Raw genomic sequence first — 22,678 nt, 5'->3', positions numbered from 1 at the left:
ATTATAAGATGGTTTACCCTCTATATGGTACAAGGTCTTCATGTTTTATAGAATTTGGTATAAAATTCATTTGAAAACTGCTATAAAGGGGGCACTTATAATTGTCTTAAATCTTTTAGAGTTGCATTTTTTTACCTTCATTGTTCCCTTCAAACATCCGATTCCCTTTTTCTTTCCTATATTCTCTTGCCTGCCTTTGTTACTCTATGAACTACTCTGAGCTTGTTTAGTTCCAAAAAAGATCAGTCAAGTGTTTGATTAGAACCTATAACTCATTTTTGTATCTTCAATTAATCAAAAACTTTCAAACGAGTTGGAACGAAACATTAAAAAATACATGATTACTTTTTTGTTCAATCCAGCATTGTGTCTCTTTTACTTCAAAAGGAAATCTCACATTGATGCCTAAAGTCACTGCAAAACATATCCCAGGCCCCAAGAGATCCGGTTGTATACTACAGTCATTTAATGTGATGCCAAGAGACCTATTCCTTGTGCTTGTTCCTGTCACCTTACCAACCACAGGGAGATTCAGTACTTGGCAAAGTCATATTTCCAAATAACAACAAATGTTCTGCTGGGATTCCTTTTTTCCTTCTGTTTTAGAGAATAGGAGGTTTTTATTGCATTTTTATTTCCGAGTGATGTTTATCGGCAGTTTATGTATTTCCCACATTACAGGTAGTGATTGCCCAGTTTATTACAAAGGAAACAGTTTTGTAAGTAGATCCAAGCTCCCATTTACAGTTTCCAGTGGTTATTAGGTTTATAACATCTTCAGCATTAAAACAGTTCTCTGCTTTGGAAGATTCTGGTTCAAGTTAAGGATCCCTTGATGTACAAATGATCGGCTGTGATCAGCTTTTTATTGCTAAGAGAATGAGCCACTGAAATTTGTATTGTTGCGTGTCTGTCTTAAGTTCTTTTGTATTGAAAATATATGTTTTTGCAGTGGGAAGGGGAGATAAAAACTGCAAATACATGAACACAAAGAAACAGCTAACCTTCTTCTCATCCAATAGGAGAAGTAATAAGTGACTTGCACAGAAAGTTACTGGGTCAGAGTCAGATATACTATTGAAAAATGTTCCATGAAAGGAATGGTTCCAGTATATGGCAACAAATGGAGGTTGATCACATAGGTTATTCTACATCCTTAAAAACATGGCAGGGCTTTTGTGTTTCTAAAAACATATGGTTTTTAGGCAAATATTTATGCTAGTTCCTGGGACGTCACATAACCGGGTAAGTATAATATGGTTGAAGGTAACTTTTCTTATAAGTGGTCAACTCCTTAAATGTTGTGCTTTATGCTGCATCTAAAACACCAAACTTTGGTGATCAGAAAGTACCTCATAATACATTAAGGAGTTAAGGTTATCGCTTGTGAAATGATAACTTATACAATTTTCCAATATACTTTCTTCTTTCGTCTCTGTTCTTTCTTCTCTGTTCTCTCACCGGCAGAGTCGCGTCCATGCGACCTGCCGGCGGGCGCACACTATGATGCAGCGATGTCGCCGCTGATGATGTCATCAGTGGCAACACCGCCGCATCCTAGTGCGCGCCCACCGGCAGGTCGCATGGACGCGACTCTGCCGGGGAGAGAACAGAGAAGAAAGAAGATCGGGAGCCTCGCACTGAAGATCGGGACCCGCGCCAACGATCCGGACACCGGAGGGTGAGTATTAAGTACTATTATACAATTTTCCAATATACTTTCTGTGTGAATGCATCATTGATTTCCGGCTCTGCTTTCTGTAATTCTATAGAAAGATTCCTTGTTTACTTCCTGTGGGTAAAAATCTGTCCATGGTCATGTAATGTCACACGGGTGCATGGCTTGTCACAACATACATCTGTGCACCTTTGGGACGCTACGTGACCATGGACATTTTTCTAGGTAGGTTTTATGTCAACAGGGAACATTTTAGAATTACAAATCACTGAAAGTGGATTGCTTTGACAAATTAGTAGATACTTTGAACATATCAGTAACTAGAATATACAGTATTGTTTAAATAAGAGGGGGATTACATGAGTTGATACAGTTGATTATCATTTTAAAGATGTTGCATGATCACCACAAAGGCCACCCTTCACACCCCTCTACTAAACACCTATATACTATATGTACTGGATTAGGAACAATAAAAAATAAATAAATAAATAAAAATTAAAAAATCTGACCGGAGCTCCTTTTGTGTCCTTTTGCATATTCTTTAGCGAATCCACAGTTTCGTTTCACTTTCCCTCTCAGGAACTTCTCTAGTATAGTTTCACACAAGCGATACTTGGATGAGAATAGATCACTGTTCAGACAGTCCAGCTGCGTTTTCTTCTATCTTGTAACCACTCAGCTAATTATAGGGCTACTGCAGAGAAGATTCAAGCAGCAATAGTGTAGTATGTTCAAACAGATTAAAATTTATTTAGATAAAACATACTCACAAAGCAAGAATAAAATGCGCATATAAAATCCACCATGCGGACACCAGTCTCGCTAGTTCGCCCGACCCAGGGTTTCGCTACCACGGCTTCTTCTGGGGCGTTAGGGTTAGTTTTTTTATATTTGTTATACTAATATCAGGTAATCACTGTTTCCCTTTGAATTATATTTATATGCAATATAGTTTATGATGTAGTTTCATCAGTCTTACAGTATGTATTAGACCATTCTGGTTTTTGCCACTATGAGGTGACCCTTTGTTGTTTTTTTGCTATGTCTCAATACGATTATATACGCCAATTGTACTGGCTGTGTCTTCTGTGGTGTGATCTAAACTGGCCTGTATTATCTGTTTTCTCTTTCCCAATCAACTGAAACTGAAAATAAATTATCAGGTCATTTGGCTTTCCATTTTTTCACTCATGTTGTAGAAATGAGACAGTGGCTGAAACATGTTTCTATAGTGTATAAGTCAATATTGATATCCTCTAATCTAGTAAGGGTAGCCGCTAAGTCACTAACTGCTGCACTCTCTAGCTACAATAGTTTAAAGGTTACATTATAGATCATGGAGAAACCTAAAAGAGTTACATGCAGCTTTTGTCTCAATATTTCACCCTTGATGTTGCAAAATCCAGGAAAGATCTAAATTTAAACATGATAAAAGGACAAATAGAATGCACCTTACTGGGAATTCATCTGTAGGGATTTTGGTAAGTGAAGTCCAGAATACAATTTGCATACTTTGGTTTTGTATCATATACCAGATAGTCTTTACCTTATGTTTATTTATACTTCTTCATCAAAGTCCATGTACTGTTTGTTCACTGCAAACTATAAAAACAGACTAGTTGGATCTACTGGGCCTTTCCTTTCTACTTCTGTGTTTAACTAATAAAAAGTATACAACTTGGAAACTGCATGTACCATATCTGACCATTTAAGAATATGACTGTTATCCATTCCGTGGATTGCGGGCACACCTGTGCCCCTCTTGGTGCAGCGGTCCCTGTTGCCGCTGTCCCGCTTCCAGACCCAGACTCACCTCTCCACACTTCTGGCTGTGCTCCTGCCTCCCGACCAAGCCGAATGCTCCGGCTCCTGATTTAAAGGGCCAGCATCCTCTTGATTGGAGCTCGTTAATCCGGCTCGCCCTTATAATCCGGCACCTCCCTTCACTCCCCGCCAGATCTCTACGAACTTCCAAGGTTTCCAGACCTCGCTCCCAGAGTGTTTCCAGTTGAAGTGAAAGCCCTTCCAGCGTTCCCAGACGCTTCTGTGTCTTCAGCACCATTTCCTGCTAAGTGAAAGCCCTCCTGCATTCCCTGTGTTTACAGTGTACCTCCGTATTCCTGTCCTGCTGTGCCTTCCAGGGTGACTGTACAGCGGAATCTTCAGGTTTGGACTGTTTCCTGCATTTTCTGCTGTACTACCTTGCCATCCACCGTGGGCCTAGTCGCACCCGTGGAATGACCTGGTGGCAACCCGCTGCAGCAAGACCATTCCGCTTTGCGGCGGGCTCTGGCGAAGACCAGGTGCCACTTAGACTCCGGTTCCAGGTTGCGGCTAGTTCCATCACCTCCAGCGGGGGTCTAGAGGGTCCACAGACTCTTCCCTAAGAGACTCTCAGACAGTTCACTCCCTCCGAACTGTGACAGTAAGATACGGTCATGGACCCCACCAAAGTCACGGACCCCTCCACAGCCAAGGATCCAATCAATGACATAGACTGTGCCAAGGATCCATATCTCTTTCTGGTGGATTTTTCTAGAGTGGTTGCCAAGCGGACTCAACTCCTTACTTATCAGGAAGAGTAACTTGGCAGAGTTGCCTCCATGCTTCAACAGCTGCTTGACTCCCGCATGGCGCAGGCTCCATTTCTGCTGCTTCCAGTGCTACTCCAGCTTTCCAAGAGCCACTCCAGCCTGTCTCCATGCCTCAGCAACTACAAGGCCAGCTTCCACGTCTGCCTCGATTGGCTCTGGCTTTCCAAAAGCCACTCCAGCCACCGCAGCTTCCCAGCGCTGCTTCAGCTTCCCAAGAGCCATTCCAACCTCTGCAGCTTCCCACTGCGTTCTCTGTTTCTAATGTACCTCCGTGTTTCTGCATTACCAGAGTTCCTCCGTGTCCCTGCCATTCCTGTGACCTGCTGTGCCTTCCAGGGATCCTGTCCTGCTGTGCCTTGCAGGGTTCCTGTCCTGCTGTGCCTTGCAGGGTTCCTGTCCAGCAGAATCTTCAATCAGTGCCAGCATTGCCAGTGTTCCTCCGTGTGCCAGCGTTACCTCCGTGTTTCCTGCTGTCATCTCAGGTTCGGACTGTTTCCTGCATTCCCTGCCGTACTACCTTGCCTGCCACTGCGGGCCTAGTCGCAACCGTGGAACGATTTAGTGGCACCCCGCCGCAGCAAGACCATCCCTCTTTGCGGCGAGCTCTGGCGAGGTACCACTTAGACTCCGGTCCCGGGTTGCGGCTAGCTCCATCAAATCCCACGGTGGTCCAGAGGGACCACAGACTCTTCCTTAAGAGACTCTAAGACAGTACGCCCCCTCCGAACTGTGACAATGACAAACTGTGGGAATGCCCTTGAATATCTCAATTGCAGAAAGATGTTGAAATTATGTAATGATAAATAAGTCTACCACTTCCCCCAAGCATTATAACCTGCTGGTAGCGTGCAGTGTGATAGCCAACATACTTATATTAGTTTTGTCCAGTATTCAGTTTCCAAGAAATTCCCGTTTTAATCCACATGCTAATCAGGCAGTTGGTGCAACCAATTTGTGTCCTAAGCACAAGTACGGCCATTCCCACCTGGAACTCTTCCCTCCATCTGATATTTGTCTTGTGAAAAGCAGATAGCAGCACTGGAAAGAGAATGTAATGCTTCAGACGTGAGCTGCATGTGCTAAAAGCACCAACAGCCTCTTTAGCATATAGGTCCATCTGGGAATATCTTGGAAAAGGCAGAATGGACAGACATAAGTAAGGAATGTCGGAAATCACAGTGCATCTTCCTACGACATGCTACCAACTGATTATAAAGCTTTAGGGAGAGACCTAATGTGACCTTTACCCTTACATCTGAGTGAGCAGCTTTTATTTTTTTATTTGCAAGTAAAGGAATATATATATATATATATATATATATATATATATATATATATATATATATATATATATATATGGCACTGTCTAACCTTTGATTTCAAATTTTGTTCTCATGCACTTCATCCCTAGGGAGCATCACGGATATTTCAATAGTTGTATTAAAATATATTTCTTTGCCTACAAATCTCACTATGGAGTTCCTTTTATTTAACTCTGCCTGTGACCTGATTTCCATTTGCAATCCTCCTGATTCCGCTCATCTACCTGAATAATAACCAGTGCCACTCTCTTTGGTTTTATACATTATCTTGACTTTCCTTTATTCTTTCATGGGTAATATACCCCCATAAAAGATTACAGATTCGACATATTTGTGATTCATGCAGTATGGTCAATATGTATGACAGTTTAACCCTTCAAAATGTCTAAGACAACTTCGAAATATGGTTGCAATTGCAGTCTGTGCATGGATTTCTTCAAGCCACTTTTAGTCATTTGGAACTTTCTTAGATAGATATTGGTAACCTAAATGTTAAGTATTTTCACTATGAATGTTGTCACAACATATACTGTAAGAATACATGTCACTTCTGAGTGACATATTACCTCTGCATAAAAGATTTATTTATAAAATTGGGACAAGGGCCAGGGCAAAGTAGACTCAATAACAAGTAGGACCCCAGCCGATAGAAATGGAAAAGTCATAATATTTAATTTTAGGCAATATTAAGGGTTAGACAGACAACTGTATTATTAATCTTCTAAACTACTTAATGATCTGTAGCTTAATTACAGTGTACTGGGACATCAGGAAGACAGGGGAAGATTTCTTGAGATGACTCAAGTAGTAAAGAGTTAATTTATGATCTGTAATCCCAATATTTTTTATAATTCTTTATTTGCAACAAAATTAAAATACAAAGGCACTATTACAGTCATTATATCAGGAAAATCAGCAAAATTTGTAACTAGGTATGAAAGAAACGCCCCAGTTTAACCCTATTTCCAATTTCAATTCCCACTGTCCAATTGACCCAAGTCCCATTGACCCAGATTTAAAGGATATCTACCATCAGTTTAGTGATGGTAGATATCTCCTAGTAAGAAGGACTTCTTTCATTAAAAATATATGCCGCAATCATATAGGAAATATGGAGTTATAAAAGTTATACGTGGAGGGCTCAGGGTACATCACCTGAGCATATCAGGGAGCCTAGTATTTTAATGTATGCACCTCGAGCCACCCTCCCCCACGCCCCAGCAGTTGATGTCCTCACATTTGTAAAGTCCTGGGGCTGCATAACTAGCTAAATCCTTATATGAGGTAAGGGATGTGCTAGGCGGTTAGTATGCTATCTTTGGTTTTTGCTTTTGCTTGTAGCACCATGCATTTTAGAATAACACCTCCATTTTGTTCTAATCTGTCGAATAAACATTGTTTCTAGCATGCTTACTAGGTCCTACAAGGCATGAGTTAGCTTGTTTGTATTTGGAAATTCGAGCATTTTATATCCATATCTAGTGGTAAAGTCCCTTGAACTTTCACTCTGAGGAGATCAACTGTTTTAAATGTTTCCACTTAATTGACTGGGGGTGCAGAGGGTGTTGTCGCAACCGGGCCCAAGAGGCTTTGGGGGCCCATAAGGTCTCATTTTCCCATATGAGAAGATTAGTTCTATAAACCATACATCATAGTCAGGGCCCTGGCACAAACTTTGCACTGGGGCCCATCAACTTCAAGTTACGCCACTGCCAATTGTGAATATTCTTTCTCACTGTAGCCTTATGTAGTTCAAAGTTGGCAATGGTATTATAATCATTCCTTGGATTGCTGGCGGCTCTTAACTTGGTTTGAGTTAATAGACTTCTGAATACTCCAGAGATAAAGATCAACAATGAATAAAGGTGATGCAGCATTTATGCAATTTATACTGTACAAGGTTTGAACTAAAAAAAACAAAACTTCCAAAAACATAAAGTCACCTTTCTTTCCTCATTTTTATCTTGAAAAAGATAATTCAGTACATCGAAGCAAGCAATGGCATCAACTGAAACTACAGCTCATCCTGAATATTCAGCAAAAATAATCAAATGGCTATGCCCCCCCAAAAAATTAAAAAACGATGTATTTTTAATCTACAGGAGTGGATACACTATAGTCATCGCTGTAATGTCCAGCTATACACCACTATTACGTTATTACGATTATTTCCCCCTTTACGTTATCTCCAGATGGACGAGAGGGCCAGCGTGGAGTGTTCCTACCCTTGCGACTGCATACTTGCTGCAGCAGGGGAACTTTTACTAGTGAAAGTTTGCTTTGCAGCCCAGCCCACGTGGTACATCCAGAAGCAGGAGGCAGGATTTCATAAGCCTGCGCACAATTGTTAAGTAAAAATTTGGAATAAAGTTGAAACCATCATGTCCATCCTGTAATATAAATAAGTGGAAAAAACACTCCCAAACCGTAGAAAAAAATGTATTTCAGAAAAAAGCTGATCAATACACTAGATTGTAATAAAAAATTGCAAAAATACAATTTGATCAGCAAAAATGTTTTTTAAATATTGAAGATATAGATCTTCGAAAAAAATACTTTTCTATAAAGGCCTAAAAAATGCCAGTGCTTAGAGGGGTTTTCATATTAGAGCAAACAGTTGGTATATTGCAGCATTGTTTTACACCATGTTTCTTCATGGCCAACATGGTGGCATCATACAGAAAATTAACTTTGATATGAGATGTAAAAAGTTTGTATAAAGTCATGGAGGCAAAAAGATTAGCACTTAAGTCAAGCTCTCCGCACCTCTGAATGCCTCCTCCCCACATTGACATCATGTACTGGACTTCGGGAGATCTGGTTAGCTATATCTCTGGATGCTGGACCATCAATTACAGTGAAGAGGGCGTTCAAAGGCGGGGAGAGCTAGACTTAAACTGTCCGCCTCCTTCACTTTAACCCCTTAAGGACACAGCCATTTTGTAGCTTAAGGTTTAGCCCAATTTTTTGTATTCCGACTTGCGTTGCTTCATATGGTTATAACTTTGGAACACTGTTACTTATCATAACATTCTGAGATTGTTTTTTCCCCACATGAAATTCAAAATCATTGCATTTTCAGACAGATAGATTTACCATGTAAATAAATTGCTGAATAACATTTCCCATATTTCTACTTTACATTTTCATAATTTTTGGAATGTCTGGATAATTTATTTTGATGTCACGTGGCTTACAAATCGAATATCGATTTTCCATATTTTCAAAATTGACTATTTTGGGGATAAATACTGTCTTGATTTAAATTTTACATATTTAACATAAAAAACCCTATATAATCAACCCATTTTCAAATCTGCACCCCTTAAATGATCAGAAACAGTTTTTAGGAAGATTGTTAACCCTTTGAGATCTTCATAGTAATGAAATCAAAATGGAGGTGAAGTGTAGGATGGTCAAATTTTGTCAGTTATACGTTCATTTAGCCCTAAAATTTACACCTTTCCAAAAGATAAAAAGAGAAAACCCATATTATAATTTATTCTGCAATTTCTCCCGAGTGCAGAGACCCCCCCACATGTGGTTTAGTTTTCTCATTGGCTCCTTTTGTAGGCTATAACATTTTTGCATTTCTGTTATTGGCATTTTTTTTGCGGGATGAGATGCTTTTTCCATTGTTACCATTTTGGGGTTGATATCCCCTATTGTTGAAAATGTAGGAACTTTTTTTGAGGGCAGGAGTAGAAAAGCATCAATTCTGTGCTTGATTTTTTAACTTTTTTTTTTTTTTTGGTGTTCACCGTATAGTCTAACAATCATGTTATCTTTATTTTATTTCATACGTGAATATTTTTTCTTACCTTTTACTAAAATTGCCAAATAACACCCTAGTGTGGGGAAAAATCCAACATTTTTGCATTGCCGTCTTCCAAGTGGCAGAAAATTTTTACTGTTTTGGCTACAGAGCTGATTGATGGCTTTTTTTGTGGCACTTGTTGTACTTTGCAACAGTATCTTTGTGGAGTACATATTTTTTTTTGATCACACGTTCATCATGTGGGTTCAATAATTATTTATTTTTATTCCATTGGTTGTGATGGACTTGGTGATACATTTTTCTCTTAAGTTTTTTACTAGTTTCACCATGGGACATGAACAAGCAATCATCTGCATGCATAGGCTGACACTGTGCCTTTAAGATGACGTCATGGACCCCAGTGCTGCTATAGCAACGATTAGTTACCCCTTACGTTGGCATTGGGGGGGGTAATCTTGGGGGAAAGACCCCAGAAGCCATTTTAAATGCATTTTAAAGGCATTAATGGGTTAAGCACCCACAATCGGAGCCCATTCTGAACGCAGGTGTTACACTGGAGTGTCGGCTGTTAGATGCAGCCAGCACCCCATGTATTCTGATGCTGGTTTGGCTCAGATCTCTAGCTGAACCGGCATCAGCTCTGCATAAGATATATCGGACACTGAGCTTTAAGACCCTGCGCTCGGCGTCTGATATATATATATTGGATTGGATATATTGGATACCTCCATACTGGGCCATTAAAGAAACATGATCTAGAAGGTATTACGCTGCTTGACAACTTAATGGTAGTGTTTTTTATGCCAATTTCTGAGGTTCCCTTTAAGTAAACATACTTTTCCATTAAATTATAATATATTTTCTGTGAATAATAGCTAATAAATAACATATAATTTACAAATTATAGTTTAAAATAGGCTTCTTCTACAATGCCCAATATACTGTAGCTTAGAAAGCAGCATAAAGAGTTAACTCACCTGAAACTGAAAAATAAAACACTTTTGCACAACTTAGGCAGTAACATGCTATTTTCCGGTGTTTGGGCATCAAGCTTCACATATTTGTGGGAGGACAATGGTGATGACCATTAATTTGCTATGTCCGAGAATCTATACTCGAGAAAATTACAAAATAGAAAACAATTTTTATATTGCGAGACATAACCATAGAAAAAAATCAGTGACAGCTACAGGGTGTAAGTTAACAACGGGTTTGAAATGCTATTAACATACCAGAAGGAAAAATAGATGAAATGAACTGTGGAATGAAGCAAAAGATATCATCCTGAAAACAGCATGATGCATCTGGGACTGGGAAATGGCACAAAAAGCAGGAATTATGACAAATAAGCTGTTGGACTTTATGAAAAAGGGTTGGGAAGCTGTACGACTGCTGCTGCAATACAATAACCTTGATTGAGGTACATAACAGTTGGTGAGATAAGACAAACCATTATGCAGATTTCCAGTTTTATAGGCAAGAACAGAATGAAAAATACAAGTTTTAGTTATGTATGCTAATTCCCTGTCTTTTTCAAGTAATAGGACTTTTACACAATCCCAAATATGCAAAGCATTTCCATGCACTGCTGTTTTATCATAGATGACCCGGACATCTCTACTTTTACAGTGACTTATTTACATATTTTACCACCTAAGTAGGCGATAAGCTATTGGCGCCTCTATAATGTTTCATATCCAGACCAATGCAGCAGCCATGACCATGCCAAACAAGGTTGAAACAAAGCGCTTTTGTTTTACACATCAAGCATAGAAAAGTCCACCGCTGTCCATTGCCCTGTGAGTGTAATGTCACATTTTAAGCAAGTCTTTATAAAGGAAATGTACCAAATTACACTCCAAGTAAAAGCAGTGTTATGTAGAGCATTTTATAGGGTTCTCAGAAATACTTCCCTGTTTTCCAGTGATTTGTCAGATTAGAGAAAGTTCCTTCCATTTTTCTTCAATGATCTAACCTGTGCACCACCAATGGGCCCCGTCTTGGCTGGTCTACCTATTTTATTATTCCTACAACTGCCCTTCTTACATAGGGAATGTCCTCTCTAATTGAAATGTAGAAGGGTGTAGAAAAATGAAAATTGGGTCGCCAACATCCCTCATACAGTAAGAGACCCATTTACAAGATTGCAGAGAGAAACAAGAATGGTTTGTCTAGAAATTTTATATAGTGCCCTGAAGAATGCAGTTTTACACAAGGCGTGATTTGGGAAATGGTAGACTTAATTTAGGCCTAAACAGGTTAATACAGTAGCTTGACTGTGGAGTAGGGCTTGAAATATGGTAGCACCCGGGGTTTTGCTAGCATTGTAAAAGATCTGGGGCACGGGCCTCAGTGCATATGTGCAATATTTGCACATGTGCTTGCACCAAAAACAACTGTACCTATTTTCAGCTACAGAAAATAATGTTCCACAAATGTGGCCTCAAATGTAATAATGCAACCTACACCTAACACATGTTGCCTCTATGAATTCCTGCTCCAAGTGACCTGCACTAAATAATGGCCCCTGATATTGGTCCTTTTCTAATCATGCCCATTGAAGGAGCCGCCATTAGAAAATAATCCCCCTACAATAAATAAGTAATGCCCTCACAGACCCCACTAAGTAATGTCCCCACAGCCCTCAATAAATAATGTCCCCCACAGCAAGTAATGTCCTCACACTAAGTAATATCCCCACGGTCCTCAGTAATGTCCTTGCAGCCCCAGGAAGTTATATCCTAACAGCCTCATATCCTAACAGCCGTCGTAATAATGTGCCCACAGATGGCAGTAATGTGCCCCCCAGCTCCCCCCAGAAATGTGCCTCACAGCAATATTGTCCACAGCACCTCCCAGTAATGTCCTTCACAGTGTACCCCCCCCCCCACCGAGGAATGTCCTCCACAGCCCCGTACTCAGTATTGTCTTTCACAGCCCCCAAACCAGTTATGTCCTCCACAGCTCCCCGCGGGGTTGTCCCGTGTTTCTGGCAGAAGTCCTGGTTCGGGGACCCGAACCTACAATGTTTGGCATGAGCCTCTAAATTGCGGTTCAGGTTCACTCATCACTAATGATAATAAAAATCACAAAATATAACTCTGCCTGCATTACCTGATAAAGTTCATTGCGTTCCCACATCCTCTTTAAGATTGTGTCAATAATACAATGACTCTGAATCTCAATGGTGTCACGATTCTTCAGTTTAATTAGCAGGTAATTTATCTTCATCATTACGACCGAATATCTGCCTAATTATAAACATTAACCGGATCAGTCATTTTCATTTCTCCCTCAACAAACTGATAACAACTTGACCTAATGTTATTTTATTAAATGCTGGGAAGATTCTGGTTTATAGCCAAGTAAATACTATATATATATATATACTTGTAAAACCTTTTAGGAGATCTGATTTCAAATTTAAAGTCAGAAGAAGGAGATGGAGGCAGCCTCTGAGTAAATGGACTTATTTACCTACTACAAGCAGTACAGATAGGTTCCATAGGTTTGTACTTAAGTTGAATTTGTATGTAAGTCAGAACATATATGTTTTATAATTGTAACTCCAGAAAACAATTTTGTTTGTCTCTGTGACAAGTCGGGGACTGCCTGTATATCATTTCAGCTCACAGATTTACTGTGTGGATAATTTGTGAAAATATTTATCAAATGCCATGCAATGTTTAATAAACTTGAGGCATCGTGAAGTCTAGCTTGTTACTAGACTATATAAATACTGTGTGCGCTATAAAAATAAAGGAAATATTATTACTCCACTTATTCTTACTATAATGTTACTCCAGTGTTACAAGCTTGAGAATGGCTGCATAGAGTCAGCCGAAACGTAGCTCTTACCACTGGTGGAATAAACATTCACTATTTATCTTGGAGTGCTGCTTCCTTCCTTGGAGTTTGTATGCATATGGAATCCTGAGCCAGTTCCTTGAAGCCTGCACCCATATTGGATTTAATCCGGATATCCACAGTGCTGCTCCTTCTACCTATTTATTTGACACCTACCGACTGGAGTGAAATTGTGAAACTTTTCATGATTTGATAACAGCAGGTTAAGACATCCAAGTCCTTTCTACAGATTTGTCAAAATTGATCATAAAAATGCATAAACATGAAACCTATCTTTAAAAAAGTGCAAAAATAAGCCAGACATTTGCAATAAACCGATTTTGCTACATGTTGATGCCAAAATTCAATTTAGCATTCATGCCTCACACCCCATTAAATATACGTGTTTTAGGTAAGAAGAAGGGGTGTTAGGAAAAGTGTATATGCATAACTTATACCTTGATGTACAGTAATCTAGGGGAGTACTGTAAGCCCCCCAGATCACCTATATCATGTCCACTAAAATTCCAAGGCAAACCTTATAGTTTTTGAATGTCTGTTCCTGACTTCATAGTTACACCCCCAGATGAAGGCTGAAACGTACGTTGGGGTCGGCGTGTGGTCCCATTCATGGGTAAGGGCATATGTGCTAATTAACAACATTTAATATATCCTATGTATGTGTGGGCATTGACTACTGGACTGTTCCCCCCCCCCCCCCCATGTTTATACAGCATTTAAATGAATGTTTTTTCACTTGAAAGATACATGTTAGAATATGTTGACTTGTACCCATGCCGTTTCTAGCCAGGGATATTGTCCCCTGAGTATTTGTCTAATTGTAAAAATGGTTTGTTTACAATAAAATTGATTATTAACTTTCATATGATTAAAACGAGGTGGAATTTTTGTTTTTTGGTTCAATTGGTATCAATACATTTTACATTTCCTGACACGTTCTTTAAATCTCAGCATTTTTTGGCAAAGGATTACATTTTTTGGTGTTATAGTTTCAGAGTTTATACAGTTGAAAAATGACACATGTCCATCAAGTTCAACCAAGGAAGGGAAGGGATTGCATGAGGAAGGGATTTATGGGAAACAATTCTATATAACATAAGCATCAATATTATTTAGGTGTTAAAGGGCATCTAGACCCTTCTTGAAGCTCGCTGCTATCCCTACTGTGACCAGCGCCTGAGGCAGGCTATTCCACAGATTGACAGTTCTCATAGTAAAAAAAGCCCTGTCGCCTCTGGTGATTAAACCTTGATTTCTCCTGACGGAGACAGTGCCCCCTCGTCTTTTGATTTGATTTAATCTGAAACAACTTACCACCATATTTTTTGTATGGACCATTCATATATTTATATAAATTAATCATGTCCCCTCGTAGTTGTCCCTTTTCCAGACTAAATAAATCTAGTTGTTTTAATCTTTCCTCATAACTAAGACCCTTCATACCCCTGCCAAGAACTGGACAGCATATTACAGGTGAGGCCGAACCAATGCCTTGTACAGTGGTAATATTACATCCTTATCACAAGAGTCTATTCCACTTTTGATACTTGACAAGATCCTACTGGCTTTAGAGGCAGCTGATTGACATTGCATGCTGTTATTTAATTTATGATCTACTAGTACCCCCAGGTCCTTCTCAACAAGGGACTCTCCCAGATTTACTCCCCCAAGGACATATTTTGACTGTATTACACTACACAGCTTGGTGTCATCTGCAAAAATAGACACAGTGCTATTAATTCCTACGTCTATATCATTAATAAATATATTAAATAGAAGCGGGCCAAGCACAGAACTCTGGAGTACACCACTCACAACTGGTGACCATTCTGAGCAGGAATCATTGACCACAACTCTCTGGATACGATCCTTGTATGAGGTCATTTTGTTTGTGTGATAAATTGCAGTCCTTAGTAACACAATTTGATGCAATGTACTGGAAACCTGGATAAGCAGTGGTGGATTGCCAATGAAATAGGCTGTTGAACCATTTTCTTACAGGATTTGTTTTTGCAGCTTTACTTTGAGGTCAAAATTACGCATTTCCTTTATTTTTTATGATAGTTTTGTTATGTATTAAAACCTTTAAAAAGAATTCAAATCTTTTGAAAGAAAAAAACTGTGTATCGTCTTATTCGAAAACTGATAACCTTTTTTTAAACAGTGTAAGGTGTAATTTTTTTTTAAACCTGTTTCATTTTTATTTTTCATTTATATTTTTGGAACTATATGACATATTGATAATTTTTATTCAACATTTTATGGGTGGTGATATTTTTAAGGCACCATCCAGGGTACTAGAGCCCTAGAAGTCTGACTGATCATGCACTGAAATACAGCAGAAATTCATCATTATAGGCTTAAAGGGAACCTGTCATCAGGAAGATAATTTTTACATGACAGATTTCAATAGCCTCTGGTGTGTTGATTTCAAATATACCTTGTGGTGCATTTGAATAATTCTAGTGCCTTTGTGGGGCATATATAATAAGTTATTTAACATTACCTGGCTCCCTGCAAGCAGTGTGTAGTAAGTCCTGGGGAGGTGGGGCAATTCAAATGGCACAAGTAATCTTCTCCTCAATTATTGCCCTCCCCCCACTTACATCAGCCCACTGCCACAAACAATTCTCATTTGAAATGCCCTCCTTCCCCCTGGACTCACCACACACTTCTGGCAGGGAGCCAGGTGATTTTAAAGTACCAAATTATTCAGATGAACCACAAAGGCATTTTTGAAATCAACATAACAGAGGCTATTGGAACCTGTCATCATGTAAAAATTACCTTCTTGATGACATATTCCTTTAATGCCAATTTTATGGCACAAAGAAGTTACCTAGTACACTTAATAAAGAGTACCTACTCAAAATGAAAGAGTCATCCCCATCTTCAGGATTGAGAATAACTTGCTGATTGGAAAGGGTTCAACTTTTCAGACCTACACAAATGATAAAAATTGGGATCTTGTTTCTTCTCAACCTTTATTGGACTGGGGGCTGCATTTTCATTCTGTTCAATTTCAAGGGGCTCCACTAGCCCTAGAAGCACCAGCACTCTAGAACAGCAACAGCAAACAACAAATTCCACCCCAGCAATAACTAATACTACATTTAGATAATAACTAATAAACTGCTAAGCAGACAATAACAATGGAGTCGCCCCGAAGCAAACAATAATAATAATGCCCCCACAAGAGTGGCTAATCAAAATATTTATCCCCAGATCAGACAAATAATTATAATGGAAACCTCTAGAGCATATAAATATTAATATTGGAGACCGCAAACCAAACAAATAATAATAATGGAGAGTCCAGAGCAGATAACAATATTGGAGAGTCCAGAGCAGATAATAATAATGGAGACGAAGAAAAAAATACTCACCTCTCATTGCTTATCTTCTGCCCCTTGTGCCACACTGGAGCGTCTTTTATGTGATAACCTGCTCTGGTTTTAAACGTCAGAGCATACTACCAGCGTCAGATCCCAGAGCAGACTGGCTCCTGTAGAAGGAGAGCAGTGAGTACAGGTGACAAAAGGTCACCAGGGAGCAGACCCGGGAGGGGTGAGTACTTGTCAGAAATATCAGTTTTGGAAGCACTCATTGCTTTTAGAAAACTTTGGCCAACACTTCAAAGTAACAAATACATCTCTGCATAAAATACAATTAAAGTATCAGCTTTTCATAATTACAAACAAGTGCAATATATAATAAGATAACAAGTCTTACCCCTGAGCCATATGCGATAATATAGCCCATTCCAGGGATGGAAGCACACAATTGAGACATTTATCTAATTTTAGATTTCCACCACAGAGACAATTGTGCAAATATTCTTCTTAGTTATTTGAATTTTGGAATGTTTTTTTTTTGTTACATTTTTTTAAGGTCTTCCACACCTATATGGGGTTAAGTTATTCTTCAAACTATTCACCCCAGGAATAAAGTAATTTTTTTGTCACCACCAATTAAAAACTTTTATGAATTAGAACTGTTATAAAACAATTAAGCCTCACAAATGCAAGTGTCTCAGGGAGGGAAATCCTTGAGGAAATTCTTCTTATTAAAACTGTAATTTTAATTTCCATTAAATGGAGAGTAAGACTTTAACAGACGATAGGTTGACAAATTATTCCTTAATGTCAGGTGAGCTTATTTGAAATGAGATAATATATCTGCATCGTTCGAGAATCAGTACATCCACATCTCTTCCCTCTAATTAATCTAATTCAGTCATCGTGATTACCACCTCATAGTACTCATTTTTCAAGCAAAATCTTTTGTAGCAGCCTACACTCTATGCTTATTACCGTGCAGCAAAGGCTAATTAGATGGTATATTAAACGAACAAAGAAGCAAATACAAATGACTGTTTTGTACAGTTTGTAAATTATATATGGGAAGATATTGGAGGAGGATGTGTCCCATTAATTTGTTCTGATGATCGTCTATTTGTTTAAATGAACTCATTATCAGTGTAGTTTGGCCATGTATTTGTCTATGGACATGTTCATTTATCGACTACGGCTATGCTCATTTATTCTATGTGCTAAAAATGTGATAAGCTAAATACTGTGTATTTAAGCCATGGGTTTAAAAAGAGACCTAAACTACCACTCTGCTCAATTAACAGGGCTTTAATGGGCTTAAGCTTAGTCATAAATCTGAAATCTGTAATTCAAATTTTATTATTTAAGCGTGTCTAAATGAGTTAAATAAAATCTAACATCAAAACCAAGAATGATAAGCAAGGAGCTCTTACTGATAGATCCAGGCAATGTGACTACGGTATGTTTCTTATATTTTTTATCCATGATGTTCTTCCTTGTAAAACCAACTGTTAAAATGATGCCATGTGCCAAAAGTGCTATGGAAGTGTTACCTGAGCACCTACCTGCACTGTTTGCACAAACTGTTAACCTGTGCAGGAGCATATCGCCTCTTCCCCCTCCTTGCTCCGTTGGAACTTATCTTCTCACACATTTAGAATGAGGAAGTGCTCTTACACAGTGTAACAGCCCATGAACCTACATGGAGGAGCTCTGCTCAACCCCCCTCCAGAGCCCTTTTGGCTCATTAGCTTGTGTACCAAGCACTTATCACACTGTGAAAAACATGGGATGTATACAAATCAGTGACACAAAACAATTTCTGCTGGTTTCTACCACTGTGGAATGGTTGCAGAATTATCATTGTATAAATTCAGTAGCCTTTCCACTGCTATCCTTATGCTCATCATAGAACATTTTTTAGTGCAATCTATGAGAAAATTCCAGCCAACTATATATGAACTTGGTTTAAAGGAACACTCCAGTCAAAGCTAACTAATTTAATTGGTAAAGGGCCTGAAAGGAGGAGCATGGCTCATGTTCATTGTGTTTCTAGAACCTTGCTAGAACCTAGAGGCATTATTCTCCCTTCAGGCCCTGCACAAGGTATAATTCAATAAAGCAGCTATGAATGGAGTGTTCCTTTAAGAAACCTACCTACAAACTCTTACCAACAATTGTAGACTGCAAGATAAGACAGTCTAAAACAGACATTTTATTTTATTCATTTTCTAAATGCTAAAGTATGGATATTTTTTATGTTGTATTTGCCGAGTAAAAACCTAACTCACCTTATACTTGAGTCTATAAAAAAGGGTCCTTCTGCTCCTCTTCGCCTCCTCTGGCTCTTCTTGAGTACAGTGTTAATTTATTTTTATTAAAGGCTTGGCATACTCGGGGCAGACCCCCAGACGAAGGCTCTGTTACGAGCCGAAACGCGCGTCGGAGATATCGCCATCCCGGACAGTGGAGGTCCACTTCATCTATCCTTTTGTTCATTGGTAAGGTATTATCTCTACCTGTTTGTGCACATTACCTATGTTTATGCATGTTAGCAGCTGTGTGCCACTTTACACCTGTTGCCTTCATTATGTGTACCTTCTGTCCTTACCTATTACATGTGCATGCTTTGTCCATGTGTAATTCCTCCTATGTCTGCCCGGGGTGACGACTTTCTCATTTGTTGTCGCCGCCTTGCACTGTCATTCCCCCTCAGCATTGTCTGAGGATTCTCATCCTGCTTTTATCATCATGTCTTAAATAGTCATTAATAAAGTATTTTTTACTGCAATTATTCAGACTCATTTTGGTCTTTCATAGTGCTTCCTTTTACCCCTCTTTCCCTGTCCCTCCTTAAAGGGGTACCTTTTGTTTTTGTGTATACTCGGGGCAGAGGCTGGCTATAAACTGCCAGAGCTGGCAGGTTATATACAGGGGGGGGGGGGGGCTGGCAGGCTATACACTACAGGGGCTGGCAGGTTATATACTGGAGGGCTGGCAGGCTATATACTACAGTGACTGGCTATATACTACAAGGACTGGCAGGATATATACTACAGGGGGCTGGCAAGCTATATGCTACAGGGACTGGCAGGTTATATACTACAGGGGCTGGCAGGCTATACGCTACAGGGGCTGGCAGGCTATACACTAGATTTGGCTGGCAGGCTATATACTACAGGGGCTGGCGTGGAGGATGTGACCAATGTATTTCCCACCCTAGGCTTATACTCAAGTCAATAGGTTTTCCTAGTTTTTTGTGTTAAAATTAGGTACTTTGGCTTATACTCGGCTCGGCTTATACTCAAGTATAAACCGTATGTATTTTTTTCTTAATTACAACCACTTTTGAGTGTCACAGTAGGTGCAACAGAAAGATATTCTATTTTTTAAATATACTTCCTTTTTTGTTTTAATTAATTTTGTTTTATTTTATAAAATGGGGTGAATATACTAAAATTTTCTAAAAGTAAGTCAGTCCAAAGTTAGACTAGACAAAGGCCTCATCGGCCATGAGGTGAGGTGACAATCTAACCTTCGGCAGAAGCTGTTTGAGCCTCAAGGGGGGAGGCAATTTAGGGGAATGTAATGTTTTCATTTTTCACTTCCCACCTTCAAAAATCTATTACTTTTTTATATTTTTATTAAAAGAGCTGTATGAGAACTTGTTTTCCTCATAACATATTTCAATTCATAGTGATGCCATTTAATATTCCATGCTGTGTACTGGGAAGAGTGAAAAAAAATCCAAATTAAGTGAAATTGTTGAAAAAATGCATTTGCACAATTTTTTTGTGGCCTTGGATTTTACAGCTTTTACTGTGCACCCCAAATTAGATGTCTACTTTATTCTTTGGGTCAATCCGATTACAGAGATACCAAATTTTTATAGGTTTTATAATGTTTTCATACATTTGCAAAAATTAAAACCTCCTGTACAAAAAAAATCTTCATTTTGCCATCTCCTGGCGCTAATAACTTTTTAATACTTCAGTTTACAGAGCTTTGTGTGGTATAATTTTTTTTATATCTTTGATGATGTTTTCAATGCTCCCATTTGTACGGCCTTTTGATCACTTTTCAATGAATTTTTATTTTTAGCAAAAGTGGCCTTTTCGACTTTAGACACTATTTTCCGTTAAGGGGTTAAACACCGGGAATAACCATTATTATTATTATTTTGATAGATCGGACATTTTGGATCATGGCAATACCTAACATGTTTATGATTTTTACTGTTTATTTATATTTATCAGTTCAACCACAGTATGGCAGTATATGGGGATTTTCATGCAAAGCAATGGGCAAATAAAATGAGACAGCCTCAGGTCTCTCTATGACCCGAAGCTGTCATAGTAACAGGTTGTCACTCTCGATGACGTCACGGGAAGCGAAGATCTAAGCCAACATTGCTAGCGCCAATCGCGGATATTACCAGTAGGTGTTTGCTGCAATATGACCCCGCAAGGAAGTACTATTACGCCCCGGTGCGTGTAGTGGTTAAATGGGTCAAATGTAATTGTATTACTGTATAATTGTAATTATACAGAATTACAATTGCACTCAGCCCTATGAGGGCAACTACAAAGCTGAACATGTTATTAAATAACAATAACCTGAGGCTGCATTCACACCTGGCGATTGTGTTGCATTTCAAAACACACAGACTCCTCTTGCATTTACTAAATGCAATACAAACGCAATCTTATTTCAATAGGTGATCGCAGGAAGAGTCTGCGTGTTCTGAAAAGCAACCACCACATAATAGCCATGTTTGAATGCTGCCTCAGATATTGGAATGGCTAGTATGTGTCGTCACAGCACCCAATAGCCAGAATACCCCAACAGAAGCCAATAGGCTCCACCAAACAGCCACAGTGCCCCATCTCCCCAGAAGCAGCCACAGTGTCCTTTCACCAACCCAGCATCCCACACCTCTCCCCTTCGGCAGCAGCCACTGTGCCCCACAGCTCCCTCCTCCCAGTAGTACCCACAGTGCCCGACATCTCCCCAGCAGCCACAGTGCCCCACATCTTGCCCCAGCAGTCACAGTGTCCCACATCTTTCCCCACCCAGCAGCCTCAACACCCCTCATCTTTCCCCCAAGCAACCACAGTGCCCCTCACCTTCCCCCCCAGCCACTGTGCCCCACAACTCCTACTGCCAGCACAGCAGCAGCAACAGTGCCCCTCATCTTTAACCCTCCCCCAGGAGCCACAGTGCCCCTCATCCCCCAAGCAGTTACACTGCCCCTCATTCCTGCCCCCAGCAGCTACAGTGCCCCTCATTTCCCCCCTTCCAGCAGCTAGTGACCTTCACCGCCCCAGGCAGCCACAGTGCCCCTCATTCCCCCAAGCAGCCACAGTGCCCCCTCATCTACCCCCATGTGGAAAAAACCTAACTTTTACCCGCAGCAGCAGCAGTTGTCCTCTTCATCTCCGCTCCTGTGTGCGTCCAATATACGCGTCGGCTCTGAAGCCAGCACACGTGATGACAGGCGCGAAGACAACTGCTGCTCCGTTGGAGCAGGGAAAGGTAAGTATCGGAGTTACCCTGCCACTATGCTGCACTTCAGACAAGCGCAGCATAGGGGCACAGAGCCAGAGCCGGGCCAGATAAAACAAAGCCACAGGCCGTATTTGGCCTATGGGCCTTGTGTTTACCACCCATGGTCTACAGGATTGAAGACAGGTCTCTCTTTCCTCTCCTGTTTGTTACATTGCTGTGAGTGCTAACCCTTTCTGCACTCTCCTATTTAAACACACACAGGAAGATTAGATGTGAGCTCATGAAGCCTCCATAGACACACACTATACAGGCTGGAATACACATCTCTATGGGAGGTAAGAGTTTGTTTTTTCTTTTACAAACTAAGCAGAATTTGTTGATGTAAAAGTAGATTAGAAAATGTTCACCAGATTTAAGATTCAAAATGACCGTCGCCGGCATTTAAATTAATGTGCACCTCCATGTTTGTGAGGATCCGCACTCCCCTTGCTGTCGTTGGGGAGTGCAGATCCTGCCAAAAATGCCAGCTGTGAGAGCCAGTGTACGCAACCCACGTTAATTTAAATACCGCTGGAGGTTTTTGCCACCAACCGATT

The sequence above is a fragment of the Engystomops pustulosus genome, chromosome 5, assembly GCF_040894005.1.
Source record: "Engystomops pustulosus chromosome 5, aEngPut4.maternal, whole genome shotgun sequence".
Lineage (NCBI taxonomy): Eukaryota > Metazoa > Chordata > Amphibia > Anura > Leptodactylidae > Engystomops > Engystomops pustulosus.
Note: the sequence above shows the minus strand (reverse complement) of the source record.